At 43.2% G+C, this 14,739-nt stretch overlaps 1 protein-coding gene across 1 annotated transcript in view; it reads left to right on the forward strand.

The window, feature by feature from the left end:
* The window catches only part of TTBK2 (tau tubulin kinase 2), a 214,924-nt gene that overhangs the window by 84,972 nt on the left and 115,213 nt on the right, over positions 1 to 14,739 (forward strand). The window lies entirely within an intron of this gene.

Consider the following 14,739-nt stretch of genomic DNA (forward strand, 5'->3'; position numbering starts at 1 on the left):
AACCTTCTCAATAGCATTTACTATTCAATCTTGTCGGGGGGGGGGGGGGAGGGATAGCTATTTTTGTGTGTGCAAATTCTGAGGTGTGTGTTTTAGCAAAGTAAATTAGCGAGGTTCTGCTGTACTCTATTCCTTCAATCATAATCCTGGACATTGCAATGAAAACAAAGAGCAGAGGAAACCAACAGAGTGGCTGCAGCTGTTGGAAAGGTGAGCAAATAGTTTTTTATTTACATAAACTCTTGTCTTTTTCTGTGTGTCTGGTGTTTATGGTTGTTTTTCTAACTGACTTGTAATTTGAAAGGAAACAAATGCTTAAGGTCCTGTAAATTCAAAAATATACATCCACCAATGGTAGTATTTTAGGAGAATTAACAGAAATACTAGATTTTCTGTTGTAAGCAGTTAACGCATATTTGTTCCTCTTATAACAGCCCATTTGTTGCCTTTGTTTTTCATTGTAGTGCCCTGCAGTATAATTGAAGTAAATATTCAATGCAATTTAGTCTGTTTTCAGGCTTTTCTGATGGTATAACACATACTGTAATGATGTTACAATATCAGCAAGGAAAATGCATACTAGAGACATTTGTGTCTTTAGGTTAAATAGCAAAGTAGTTCTTTGTGTTGCACCAACAATATGACTACTAATAAAACTGAGTTGCATTTTCTTTAAGCAAAATACCTTGTGTGTTTAAATCATCTCTTCACTCCCATATAGTGATTCTTATTCTGATCTTCACTAGATTTCCTTATTAGTTTCCTTAAATATATTTCACAAGTGATCTGGAGATAGTAAAAAAAAAAAAAAAAAGAAAACCTCCAAAGTTTAGAGTTATATTTTTAAAATCAAATAAAATATTATAATAAAAGTCAACATATGTTATGGAGTAGTGATTGCTGTTCCATAGTTAAGGTTGAAGCTGGCTTCTTATAATAAGTCTGATTTTCAACACCCTTAACTTCCCCCAAAAGAAACCAATCTCACTGAAACTTCTCATGCCATGTATTGTCCCTGAATCTTTGAATTGTAATGGGAGGTTTGGTAAAAATCAGAAAAGGAATTTTAGAGTTATGATGCCAGGTCCCCAGCCCTCTGGTTTCTTTCTGCTCCTTAGGCATTGCTCAGTTCTTTCTTTACAACCCCTCGGCCTGACACAGAGCCAACAGCAGTTCCTCTGAGTTTGCCTTTACATTAGTGTTAATAGTCTTTAGAACCCAGTCAGTTAGTTTTAGCTACCCTTTTCTTCCCTGTTTATTTCTTTGAAAAAAAATAATTATTTTTTTATTTATTATCAGTTACCTCCTTAGCATAGTATAATATACCCACTCTCACAGAGGAAGCATTACTCTCCGGGGCATGCCCAGATCCCCGGGTTTTAAATGCTGCCTGTCTTGCTGGGAGGCAATCCCGGTCTCCGGGCACTCTCAGTGTATCTGTTGCCTTGGCCAGAGACACCTTCCCTAAAAGTGCTACCATTGCCATAATCTTAAGGCCTGCACCAGAGAAGTGAAGGACCTTAAGCTAAAACTTATTCTGATGGAGAAGACACTGTGCCTGACCTCTGATCTGGGATTGTGGACCCCTCCCAGAAACTGGTCTCCAGTGGCAAGCGCAGACAGACATTCCTCACCATCCTCACAGAGAAGAATAGTCGTCCAAAGAGATGGCTAAAAAAGGACCATGATACCCCCTCCTGGGTAATTGGCTGCAAAGAAACCACCCCTGGCTCGTCTTATGCTCCCGTTACTGACCGTGCTGCGGACGACTACCTATGAGGGGTCAGGGCCCTCCAGTGCTGGGAGTACCGCAAAAGCCAAAGACCCTAAGCAGGCAGGCCCGGAGAGGAATGGCAAAGGGAAGCTTACCTCCGTCTCCGTGGTATCCTGGGAGCTGCTCAAACATGTGGTATTGAGCAGGTCAGTAGCACTTCTGTCTATGGTGCTACATTCTGGCTTATAATCATCGGTACCAACAATTGCTGCAACTTCATCAGCACCGCCAACAACATCCTCCTGAATACCGAAGCTCTCGGCACTGCAAAAATTTCTTCGACACAAAGACCATTAATCTCTGCAACACTGGAATCTCCCCTTCTTGGTACTGATATTACTCCGGCATGCTCAGTACCATGCCAATCTACACCACCATCCAAATCGGCCCCTCCTTTTTCCAGTGTTGATGAGGAAGGGGAGATTTACTCATGATGCCGCTCTTCCCCCATTCAGACAGTCTCCAGACTGGGTCCACTGGAACAACCTGGATATCACTCCAGGACTGACACCAATGGGTGGTATGGACCACCAATGCTATTCCCACCTCAGTGGCCTTACTGGGAGGCATACTGGCAGCACTACTCTAAGTCAGTACCCACAGGGAGAGATTGAGACATTGTCCATCACCCTCAGTAGCTAGACCCTCTGAACCTCTAGAAGAGACACTTGAAAGGCTGGAGTAAACTTCAGATCAGGAGTTCACCCCAGCAACCAATTTCTCCTCTTCCTCTCCGGATGAAGCCATCATGCCCCCACCATCAATTACAGCTGATGATTTTAAGCTATTTCAAGAGCTGTTTAAAAGGATTGCTGACTCGCTTGAAATACCATTGGAGGAAGTTGCAGAGTCTCAACACAAGCTGTTGAACATTTTACAAACAACAACCTCTTCCAAGATTGCTCTCCCTGGAAACGAGGTGCTCATAGACCCATCCAAGACTATCTTGCAGACCCCCGCAACCATTCCACTCGTTTGTAAGAGGGTGGACCTAAAATATTACATGCCCCGTCTAAGGGCCTGGATTTTTTGTTTTCACACCTTACACCAAATTCAATGGTGGTAGAGGCTATGAAAGAACACCACTCCAGAACCACGTGTATGATAGAGACAGGAAACGGCTAGACCTCTTTGGGCGCAAGGCGTCAACGAACCTACAGTTCGGGATCGCCAATTACAAAGCACTGATGGCCAAATACAATTACACAAATTATTCAAAATTGTCTGAGTTTATTGATTATCTCCCTGATGACAAAAACCAACAATTTAAAGCAGTCATCTCAGAGGGTTACCTCCTTGCATGAACAGCCTTACAAGCCTCACTGGATGCAGCAGAAACAGCAGCACGATCCATCACTATGGCCATAGTCATGTGGCGGGCTTCGTGACTCCACCTCTCTGGGTTTCTCAAGGAGGTACATTTTACTGTGGAGGGTCTCCCATTTGAGGGACCAAAACGGTTCACAGCTAAGACCAATGAGTCACTTCATACCTTAAAAGATTCTAGGGTGACTCTTCAGTCTTTAGGCATCTATACACCTACACAAAGAAAGAAGCAAGGGAAATATTACTCAATGCAATGAACAAGGCCTGTGTCATACGTCCAGCCAGGGAGACAGTATGATTCTCAGAATTGTAGACAGAGGCCTACAAGACATAGACCACTCCCATTTCAGCCATTGACATCCCAATAACCTCCCTTCAAACAGCAATTTTGAAGGTTTGGTCAAGGACTTGAGAGATCCAGCACTTGAGAATGGAGGAGGTATCTAAAACCATCCATCCTTTTGGAGACCATCTGACCCCATTCCACCCCACATGGCAGACCATCACCTCAGACAAATTGATATTAGAAATTATCAAGAGTAGTTACTCAACCCAATTCATCTCCATCTCCCTAACCACCCTTCTTCCTCTTCCCTCTTCAGGGACCCTTCTCACGAGCACTTGCTATGGCTGGAAGTAAACCACCTTCTGCATTTCTGCACAGTGCTATAGAACCAGTACCAACACAACAGAGAGGGAAGGGCTTTTATTCTCATTATTTCTTAACCTAGAAAAAGAATGGAGGATGGATGCCCATTTTTGACCTAAGGAAATTCACCAAGTTCATGAAGACCCAACAGTTCAGGATGGTCACACTAGCAATGCTAATCCCAGCACTGGAACAAGGGGACTGGTTCTCAGCCCTCGATCTCCAAGATGCAGATTTCCACATTACAATACACCCATCATACAGGAGGTTTCTCAGATTCGTTCTGGTACAAGATCATTACCAATACAAAGTACTCCCTTTCAACCTCTCTACAGTTCCCCGGGTGTTTCCCAAAGTTCTTGTGGTGGTGGCGGCCCACCTCTGCAGGCAAGGGGTCATAATAATCCTCTACCTGGATGACTGCTTACTGAAAGCCCTTACCTGAGAAGATTTGGTAGAGGCTACCCAAAAGATGATAGCTCTCTTCACACAACTAGGCCTACAAATAAACAGGCAAAAATCAACGCTGACACCTGTACAGAGACTAGAATTCACCTCGATGCACTGGAAGCCATGCCCTCATTACTACCACACAGATTAGTCAATCTGATCAACACAACATAAACCAGCCCACAGGCATCGGCCATGACCTGCCTCCAATTATTAGATCATATGTTAACAATGGCATTTGTAGTAAAGCATGCCAGGCTATACATGTGTTGCCTTCAGGGTTGGCTCCAAGGCAGTATACATTCTGCACAGACACAATCTAAACAAGTGTCTCACAGTGCCACTCAAAATAAAAAAAACTCTACACTGGTGAACTCGACCTCACAATGTGTGTGCAGGAGTTCCCTTCACATAGACCTGTCAGTCAATGATACTTTTGATAGACGCCTCTTTGTTAGGTTGGGGGACAGACTTGCGCAACCACACGGTTCAGGACAGGTGGTTTCCCTTAGAGTCAACATTGCACACAAACCTACTGGAATTAAGCGCAATCTGCAACTCATGCTTGCATTTTCTGCCTCTGATCAGGTATAAGACCATAAAGATATTGACAGACAATGTTACTTGTATGTTTTATATAAACTGCCAAGGAGGAGCAAGTTCACACTCCCTGTCCACCAAAGCAATGAGATTATGGAACTGGTGCATCCACCACAACATCGACATAGCAGCTTTCAATCTGCCAGGATGCCAGAATACCAAAGCAGATGCGTTGAGCAAAAAGTTCTTTCGGGATCATGAGTGGGAAATAAATAACCTGGTACTACAGAATATATTCAAATGCTGGAGTTTCCTGATTATAGACCTTTTCGCTACAGGCCAGAATGACAAGTGTCCTCAATTCTGCTCGAAGGCAAGATTAGGACCGCAATCTTGATGCGTGATGCTTTCCTCCTCAAATGGGATGCAACTTTGCTGTACGTGTTTCCCCCTACCCCACTCCTATCCAGGGTCATACATAAGATAAGGACCGACCAATCCAGAGTTATCTTGATAATCTCCACATGGCCCAGACAAATGAGGTTCCCTTACCTGTTGAAGATGGCAGTATGCCCACCACGTGCTCTTCTTATTCTTTCACATCTCTTGTCTCAGGATGCAGGCCAGGTCCATCATCCGAACCTGGAAATACTCCACCTGAAGGCATGGTTCCTTCATGGTTCCAGGAAAATGAAATGAAACCTTGGAGGAGGTAAGGGACATACTATTAAACAGCAGGAGGTCAAGTACACATTATACTTACCTGCAGAAATGGAAGAGATTCCACATATGGTGCTAGAACAGACAAGCAGAGGCTATTAGCTTCCCATTACCATTGGTACTAGATTATATACTGAAGCTAAAGGAATCAGGTCTATCAATGAACTCACGTAGAGTACATCTCACAGTAGTCATGGCTTTCCATCACAAGGCGGACGAGTTCTCAGTCTTCCACCATCCTACCACTGAACAATTCTTCAAGAGTATTCGTAACCTCTGTCCTGAAATACAAGTCCCTATCGCACCCTGGAACCTTAATATAGTTTTATGCTGTTTTACTGGCCCCCATTTGAACCCTTAGTGACACATTCAGTTCTGCACCTCTCAATGAAGGTGGCCTTTTCCATTACCATCACATCTGCGCAATGAGTTGGAGAGCTAGAGGCTCTCATGACACCCCCCATACATAATCTTCTTCAAAAACAAAGTTACTCTAAGACCAAATCCTAAATTTTTACCTAAAATACTTTCCTCATTCCACTTGAACCAACCCATCCATCTTCCATTGCTCTTCCCTAAACCTCATGGGAACAAACGAGAAGCAATGATCCATACCCTGGCCATCATAAGGGCACTAGCATTTTATCTTGAAAGGACTGAACCTTTCAAAAAGTTGCCTAAGTTATTGTTTCCTATTACAGAAAGATCTAAAGGAGCCTCCATATCCAAGAAGAGTCTCTCAAAATGGATTTCCGGGTGCTTTGACCTTTGCTACTGCCAACAGGAACTACAACCCCCACCGGGACTCACCCACACTCCACCAGATTGCTCTCCATGTTAATAGTCTTGCTCAACAATGTACCCATCGTAGACATCTGCAAAGCAGCTACCTGGGCATCAGCCCACACATTCACGGAGCACTATGCAACTGAGCAGGACTCAACATCAGATGAACTGTTAGGACTTACTATCTTATCCTTGTTCACAAATTCAATTCTAAAGCCCTTTCCTTCCAATGAGGGGCACTGCTCTACAATCACCTAAAGTGGATCACCCACAGGGATTCTCCTCAAAGAAGAAGATATGGTTACTCACCTTGTGCAGTAACTGAAGTTCTTCGAGATGGGTGTCTCTGTTGGTGCTCCATTACCCACCCTCCTCCCCTTTACTTTGGAGTTTCCTACTAGGACTCTGCGGTAGAGAAGGAACTGAGGAGGGTGTGGTCGCACACTGCTATGTAACTGCCAGAAGTGGCACTGGATGGAGGCAGCGCATGTATGACTTAAACACGCACTGCTCCTGAAATTCTCTGATCACAGGCACAGGACGCAAATTCTCCTAAAGTGAAGCACCCACAGGGGTACCCATCTTGAAGAACCTCAGTTACTGCAAAAGGTGAGTAACTGTCTCATATGATGCCAGGTCCCCAGCCCTCTGACTCCTTTGTGCTGCTTAGGCAGTGCAAAGTAGCCAGACAGCTTCCCTAAAGGGCACCAGGGGCTGCAAATTCCAGGGGGGCATAAAGCCATTTTACCAGCTGTAAACAAGTTGCTCCCTGTTACAATGTAGGGGAAATTGTCGCATGGCCTGGAGCAGGAGGGGATATGGCTAGAGCATGCTTCAGTGTGGAGATCCTTGACTAGCAGAACTGTTCCAGTTACAACAGGGGTGTAATCAACCTCCAGTTAGTCTCAGGACTGGGGGAGCAGAAAGGTATCATAAAGCCATCTCCCTTAGATGCTGGACCTGGGGATCAGGCCCATTGTATTTAAGAATTTCAGTTACTGACTTTTTGAAACTTGGCCTAATGTTATTTTGACTCATCATATGTCCAGAATGTCTTCACTTGCAAACTCTAAAGTTATTTTGTTTTGTTGGCCTTGGTGAGGAGAAATGCCATGGGAAGAGGTTAGGGTAGGATGGAATTACAAAAATATATAATTGAAACAGCTTTATAATAAAAACTCCACATTTAAATAGGCAGGGGTGGAGGGTCAATACAGGATTTTTGGAGCAGGGATATAAAGAGAAGGCACAGGAAGCTGGAGAGGAAGCCCTTCTGGGAAAGTAGAAGCATTACCCCTTGGAAAACTCATGTCAAGAAGCAAGGAGGAAATAGGAAACTCACCAAATTGTCATGCTAAAGAGTTTTGATGAGTTAAAGACTGTTGGCTAACTACCAGTACATTGGACCAAGGCAGAGAAACACTGCAGAGTTCAATATGCCTTTTAAATAACAGGATGTTGTAATTTGCTTCTGTTTTTGGTGGCATTACATGCGGCATTACTGGCTGAGACTCCCTTCTAATTCATTGGTAGTCCAAAGATATTTAAAGATGAGCCTTAAAACCTGGGACACTGCCTCATCCTTTTGCATTCTCCAACAGAGCCAGCATATCATCTCTGTCTCCTATGCTTTTGCTATCTTAGTATACTGCTTACCAGTATCTCTGACATGGTTCTGTCTGTTGGTCAGTATCAATGACCCTCCTGTTTGGATCAGAGGAAGTACAGTGGGTTGGAGATATGGAACAACTTAATTCTGAATAACAAGAAGTGGCTATATCCATCTCCCTTTCTTTGGAGGATAAGGCCATCTCCACATCTGATAATTTCAGACAGTTTCAAGAATTATTGGGATGTGTAGTTGAGGCTTCTGAATTAGAATAATTTTCAGCTCTGAAAACCAGAGGCTCTCTCTTATTGAACACTTTACTGAGGAGAAGAAAAATACAGTAAAGGAGTTGATGATTTAGGAGTATATAGTATCCAAATACAAATAAAGAGAGGCTTGTGATGCTCCAGATGATTTGGCACACACGGTAACTGTGACCCATCCCGTGCCCAGGGTAGCCACCTGAAAATGCCAAGGTCAGGGCAGCCTGCAAACGGAGAGCAGATTCTCCCAGCACTGGTGGGTGGCAGTGAAGCCAGACTTCCCAACCAGCCACAAACTGCACTTCTGAATCCCCACAGAAGCCAGTATACAAATACACACAGCCCCCTTTACTGCATTTCAGCTCCTGGCTCCCAAATCAGCACTAGGTCCATAAAGAGACTGGTTTTTTAAACTCTGTGCTCTTTACTACAAAGGTTCCCTCTGACCCCAAGGGGTCAGCCATAGTACCAGTTCAATATAAGTTTGGATCTTACCTAAAATACCACGCTGCCAGCCAATCCTTTAGTAACTAAAACTAAAGGTTTATTGTAAAAAGAAATAAACCATAAGAGAAATGTTACAGGGTCAGAGCAAATCAGATACATACAAATGATTGAAAGTCCATATACATCAGGTTTCTAGAAGAATCATGGAGTTGCAGGCTTGTACAGTTCCTCTGGTATACATCCAATACCTGGATGGGTCTTAGTCCTTCAGTTCAGTTGCAAGTGAATTGATCCAGAGGCAGGTATATGTCAGTAACTGAACAGAAACAAAGGCAAAATGGTTCCTGTGGTTTGATCTTATATACCCTCTGTCCCTGGCCATGCGGCCTTGTGGAATGTTACAAGAACTAAAATGGAATCCAGAGTCCCATGGGCCAATCCTGGTAACTCTTCTGGTATGCCTTTAGTTTCTTCCTGGGCCCCTTGCATCCGTGACTGTCTTAATGGGCCATTAAGCAGGGTATCGTCCTACCGCCATCCTATCTGGGGTGTTGCCCAGGCAGCACAATTTGAAATACAGATATATCAAATATATTTATAACTTCCATTTCACATACTACACATGAACATAAATATTATCATCTTACTTAGCATATTACAACCTTTCTAACAGTACCTGACCTGGCATGTCTCACATGAATTATTACGATTTTGACTTATTGATGTTAACTCATATGTTAAATGCCCCCACAATCTACCCAGCATGACAGTAACATCATCTCATTCTCTGATTCTGTATTTCTGCTCAAGTCATAAGGCCTTTTGTACAGGGCCCAGGCCTTAGTGGGAGATGTCCCATTTGAAAAGGGAGGATTTGTTCAGTTTTAAGATGGATGAGATACTGGAGAAGATGAAGTATACCAAGTCCATTGCTAGCACTCTAGTACTCCTTCAACCACATCAAAGAGGAAGGTCTGCTTGTTGTATTCCTTTTGGTATCAGAGATTTTCTGTGCATCCTTGAGTTTCCAGGAAAGGTAGCCTTGGCATCAAGAGAAGAAGCAGGACAATGGAAAATACTTTGGGAGACAGCTGCTTTATCTACCACTCATGCATCTACAGCATTAGTGAGACATCAAAACTGCCATGTTGCTTTGTGAACCAGAGTTAGGTTTAACTTTCTTATCTAAAACCTCCCTTGGGAACTGTTTGGTCTGTTTCTTTGTGGCATAGGGTGGAATTGCACAACTTGGATATGTTGTCTAATTCCATTCCATGCTGCTTCCCAGTTTCCCTGCCTCATCCCTTTTTAGGGATTCCTCCCATAAGAATCTGTGTACAGCAGTTGGGAGTTTTAAAGAGTGTCTCAACAGTGGAGAGGAAAAGGCATGAGTCACAAGGATTCCTTCTGATTTCTCCAAGCAGACAAAGCAGAGGGACAAAAGGGAGACATCCACAGTATAATTCCACCATGATGTCCAGATATTGCATTCTGATTTTTGTGTCTGTATATTAAAACGTTGAATTGTGATGATGCAAGTTCATAATGCGAACATTGTCAACTAAAGTCAGGAAGTCAGTGGTGTCCTCAATATTTTATTCCTCCATTTGATAAAGTGGCTCTTCAAAGTTGAGAATGCTATTGTATTCTGGTGAGTTTAAAGGTTTTTCCTCTGCTGTTGATATGTATTTTTTTTGTTCCGTAACTACTGGCAGTTCTTTGAACATATACCTGTAAAACATGCGCTAGCTATTCAGTGAAAATTGAAAATCTAGACCAGAGGCAGCTAATTGTCTTTTTTTTTAAATTGTTTACAGGGAATGTAACTAGTAAACTATATCTCTCTTTCAAAGCTGTTCTGGAAGAAAACTTCCTTCTTAACTTTTGTGATTTCCTATTTTATTGCTACTAACCATTTAAATTAGAGCATGTTTACACTGCCCCACACTTGATTGTGAACAGTAGTGCTGCACTTTAACTCTCCTATGTGGACCCTGCGAGCAAGAATGAAAAGGTTCCCAGATTGCATTAATGTAGTCCTATTCTAACTATTCTTTTAGTTTGTGCCAGTAGGATCCACATGGGGGAGTTACAGTGTAGCACTTTGGTGTGCACTACTGTTCACACCACCATAATCCAATCTGCAGAATGGTATAGACATGCCTTTAGATAAGCAAATCAAAGTAAATGAACTAAAGAGGCAATTCCCACATCTTGCATCTGGCTTTTGTAGAGTGTACAAAAACATTTAACACATTGCAGGTAGAATTGTTGACTTTAATGAGCCTTTAAACGGCCAACTCTTCATTGGTTGTTGTATTGTCTTCAGTGGAACAGACTGACCAAATGTAAAACTCAACACAATTCATAGTTCTTCAGAGGGTTGAAGGAATTGTGTTGAATTACCCTACTGTTACATATTATTGTACAGCTCCTGTCACTGTCAGTGTTAGAAAGTAATATTTACTAAGGCTACAGTGTTTTTGCTTTTCAGCTTATGGAGTCTTTTGAACCTAGTAGCCAGTAACAAAATTCCTAGCATGACTAATGGCAACCATTTTAGATGTTGACAAATTTGTTATACTTTCCATCTATTAAATTCACTTTTAAAATTGTATGTATCCTCAACATATTTGGAGATATTTCCTGCTAGTGTTTAACTATTTTATGTGCTCTTATGTCCACCCAGTATTTGCCTTCAGTTTTGGAACTGAGAAACATGTTACAGTAAAAGTTGAATAATTTTATGTGCCTTAAATTAAGTTTATTTACCTACAAATTTGCAGTAGCATTAAAATTACCCTGTGTTGTGCCCACTTCATTTTACTTTACAGGACCATCTCAGTCAGTGGTAAGTCTGTCAGTTGTTTTTGTTTTCAAAAAACATTGACCAGGTAGAGGAGACATAGTTCAAAAATATTTTAGATCACAAAGCCTTGTGTCTCTTGCTCTTATACGTAGCTAGAATGATCTTTCATTGTGACAGTACCACCTCATCACATATGTATAAATAAATAACACTACCACAGCCTTGCTAACATTATTCTTTTCTCAGGTATTTTCCCCCAGTGTATAGAACAGGAGATGCATGTTTTCAGCAGCAAAGACAATTCCTGAGAATTAGCACAGAGCTTAACTTTTATTTTTCATCATTCTGCTACTCCCATCTTAGTGTGGAGTCTTTGATTACATTTACTAACAGCTAACATAACCTGAACAAGTGGTTAATCTTTTTCTTCCCTTCAGTTAGTCACCACTAGATTTGAGATGACTTCTAGTACACAAGACTCTCATAGTCTCCTCTACACCACAGTTCAAAACTGTGGTTTGTACTTCTTCTGCCTTATTTATTCACACCGGACATGCTGAACAATCAGGATAAGGCCCAGTGCGGGCAGAGAATTTTGGGCCAAGTTCAGGGAAACCTCCATTAGAAAATGTTTATGGTGCAAACTGGAAATAGAGAAGAAAAGTTCCAGAGGGGTAGCCGTGTTAGTCTGTATACAACAAAAACAACGAGAGTCCTGTAACACCTTAAAGACTAACAAATTTCTGCGGGTATAAGCTTTCGTGGGCTGCAACCCACTTCGTCAGATCCATGAAGTGGAAATCACAGATAGGAGGTATATATATATATCCAAGGGTAAGAAACAACAATGGGGAGGGCAAGTGCTAACAAAGTTAATTCAGTTAGAGTAGTTGAGGCCTATTCACAACTGTTGATTAGAAAGTGAAAATGTGTGATCAGTGACAATTACTTCTTGTATTGAGATAACCATTCCAAGTCCCTATTCAGACCCAGTCTGATTGTGTCAAGTTTGCATATGAGTTCCAGCTCTGCAGTTGCTCTCTGAAGTCTGTTTTTGAAGGTTTTTTTTGTAGAAGTATGGCAACTTTCAAGTCAGCTACAGAGTAGAAATAGAGATTCATTCAGTCCAAACAAATTGAATAACTATTTTCTTTAGTACCTACAATATTTATTGTTAAATATTATTATTGTGGTAGCTTCCAAAGGCTCTAGTTAGGCTCCATTGTGCTAGGTACCTTATAAACAATGAAGACACAGTCACCTCCCTGATGTGAGTTTGACTCTCCTTCCTGTTTACCTTCGGTTTCTATGTGTATAAAGACAGAAATACAGCTCCACTTGGCTGCCCATGATGCTCCAAATCCAGTTATTTGGAAATGATTCTCCCACCCATCCTATTAATTTAATCACTGGGTCTTAATGAGAGATCATAGACTCTTTTTGTACACATTTTACAGCAGCCTTGGGCATTCTCTAGTTTATTGCAGTTTGTTTCTTTATATCATTCTTCTCTACCTTCCTGAAATGGTTGTACAATTAAGTTAAAAGCAGCTGCAGCTTCTTTAACAAATTAAATTACTTTCTATAGTAAGGAGATGTAATTATGGGAAAAATTGCTTCCACGATGTTTTAGAAACCTGCCTTGCCATAGAGAGCATGAAACCTCTATTTAATACAGACTAACTAGTATAGCATGAGCCTAAGATAATGCTTTAAATGTTTGTCTTTGTGTAGATTGGTTTCTTTAATACTGTTTTGATCATCGTCCACCAGAGAATGCATTTCTCCTGTTAAAACCTGTGCTCTACATTGAACTGCGCCCATATTTTAATCTTTTATATTATGGTTTACAATGAGATCAAATAAACTCAAAGGATAATGTGATTGTTGTATTCTCTTCTGCTCCCTAGCATAAGTAATGAGCATGACATAAATAATACTAAGAGTACACTTGCCCTGGTTCAGTTTGCCTTGAAAATATAGTAATGAACCATATGATACAAGATGGATATGATCATATTTGTCAAGGAAAATATATGACTTCAGTCAAGTCATCTAGGAATCATTGTTTAATTAATGGATTTTGCAAAGAAAATGCGAGAATAATGGATGATTCTCTCTTCGAGTGATTGCTCATATCCATTCCATTATAGGTGTGCGCGCGCCCCGTGCACAGATTCCCGGAACTTTTTTTCCTTAGCTAGCTCTGTAGTGTCGGCCCCTCAGTTCCTTCTTTCCTCTGTAGTTCTTTCCTCTGTAGTTCCTTCTTTCCTCTGTAGTGTCGGCCCCTCAGTTCCTTCTTTCCGCCTGTGACGGTTACCGGAACGTCTGCCTCTTGCATGCAAACGCGAGTAGCATCCCTTAGTGTTTAGCTGTTATTGTTTGAGTTCTAGTTATTGTTAAATGGTAGATAGCAAGTAGTTATGTAGATAGTGCCCTTAGGGGCTAGAATTGAGCCATGCCTGGCTCTACGGGCTTTAAAGCCTGCACTGCATGTGCAAAATCCTTTCCAGTGAGTGACCCTCACGACCGTTGCCTCCGATGTTTCGGGGAGCACACAGAAAGGAGAAGTGCAGGATCTGCAGGTCCTTCAAACCAAGGACCCAGAAGGAAAGGGACGTGAGGTTGAAGGCGATCCTGATGGAGTCCGCGCTCCGGCCGGACTCAGCCTTCGTGTTCTCCTGCGGCACCGAGTGTCTCGTCGGTGCGGAGCACTCCACCGGCACCGTCGTCGGCACCAGCGCTGGCACCGGCACTGCTTGCGGCACCGAAGAAGAAGAAGCGGCGGGAAGCCGCTCCCATGGACTCTCCCCTGCTACCGGGAAAACGGGGTGCCCCAGCCACGTGCTGTGGAGAGTACTCCGGCACCGGCATCTCCTCACAGAGAGCCTCCCCTCACTCCTGGGGGTGGCGGAGTGCCTCTGCAAGGGCCGTTGAAACTGGAGGCTTTCGCTGCAGCACGCGCCCTCATGGCCCTGCCTACGCCTCCGTCCCCCCTCGGCCGAGGGCTCCGGGACTGGTGTCGCGGGGTAAACCCGTGTTGGGTGGAGGAGACGAGAGTCGAGGTCTCCCCCCAGACGGTCAAGGAGAGTAGAGAGTGTGGGCTCCCCTCCTAGCTCCGACTCCGGGTCGTTGAGCTCCCCGGCACTGCGGCACCGAGGGCGGTTCAGGGGCAAACACTCGAGGCGAAGGCGCTACAGTTCCACCTCGAGTGGGGACTTTAGCGTGGGCTCCGGTACCCCGGTGTGGAGCCCAGCTCGGTACCGATCCCCAATGCTGCCTGCCTCGGCGCCGCCGTTGGCCTCAGCACTGAGCACATCGGCACTGTGCATCCCAGTGCCACCGGCCCTGGCATCGAGCGCCTCG

Source organism: Emydura macquarii, unplaced genomic scaffold, assembly GCF_026122565.2.
Source record: "Emydura macquarii macquarii isolate MOO-44397 ecotype Brisbane River unplaced genomic scaffold, CSIRO-AGI_Emac_v2 contig_1876, whole genome shotgun sequence".
Classification (NCBI taxonomy): domain Eukaryota; kingdom Metazoa; phylum Chordata; order Testudines; family Chelidae; genus Emydura; species Emydura macquarii.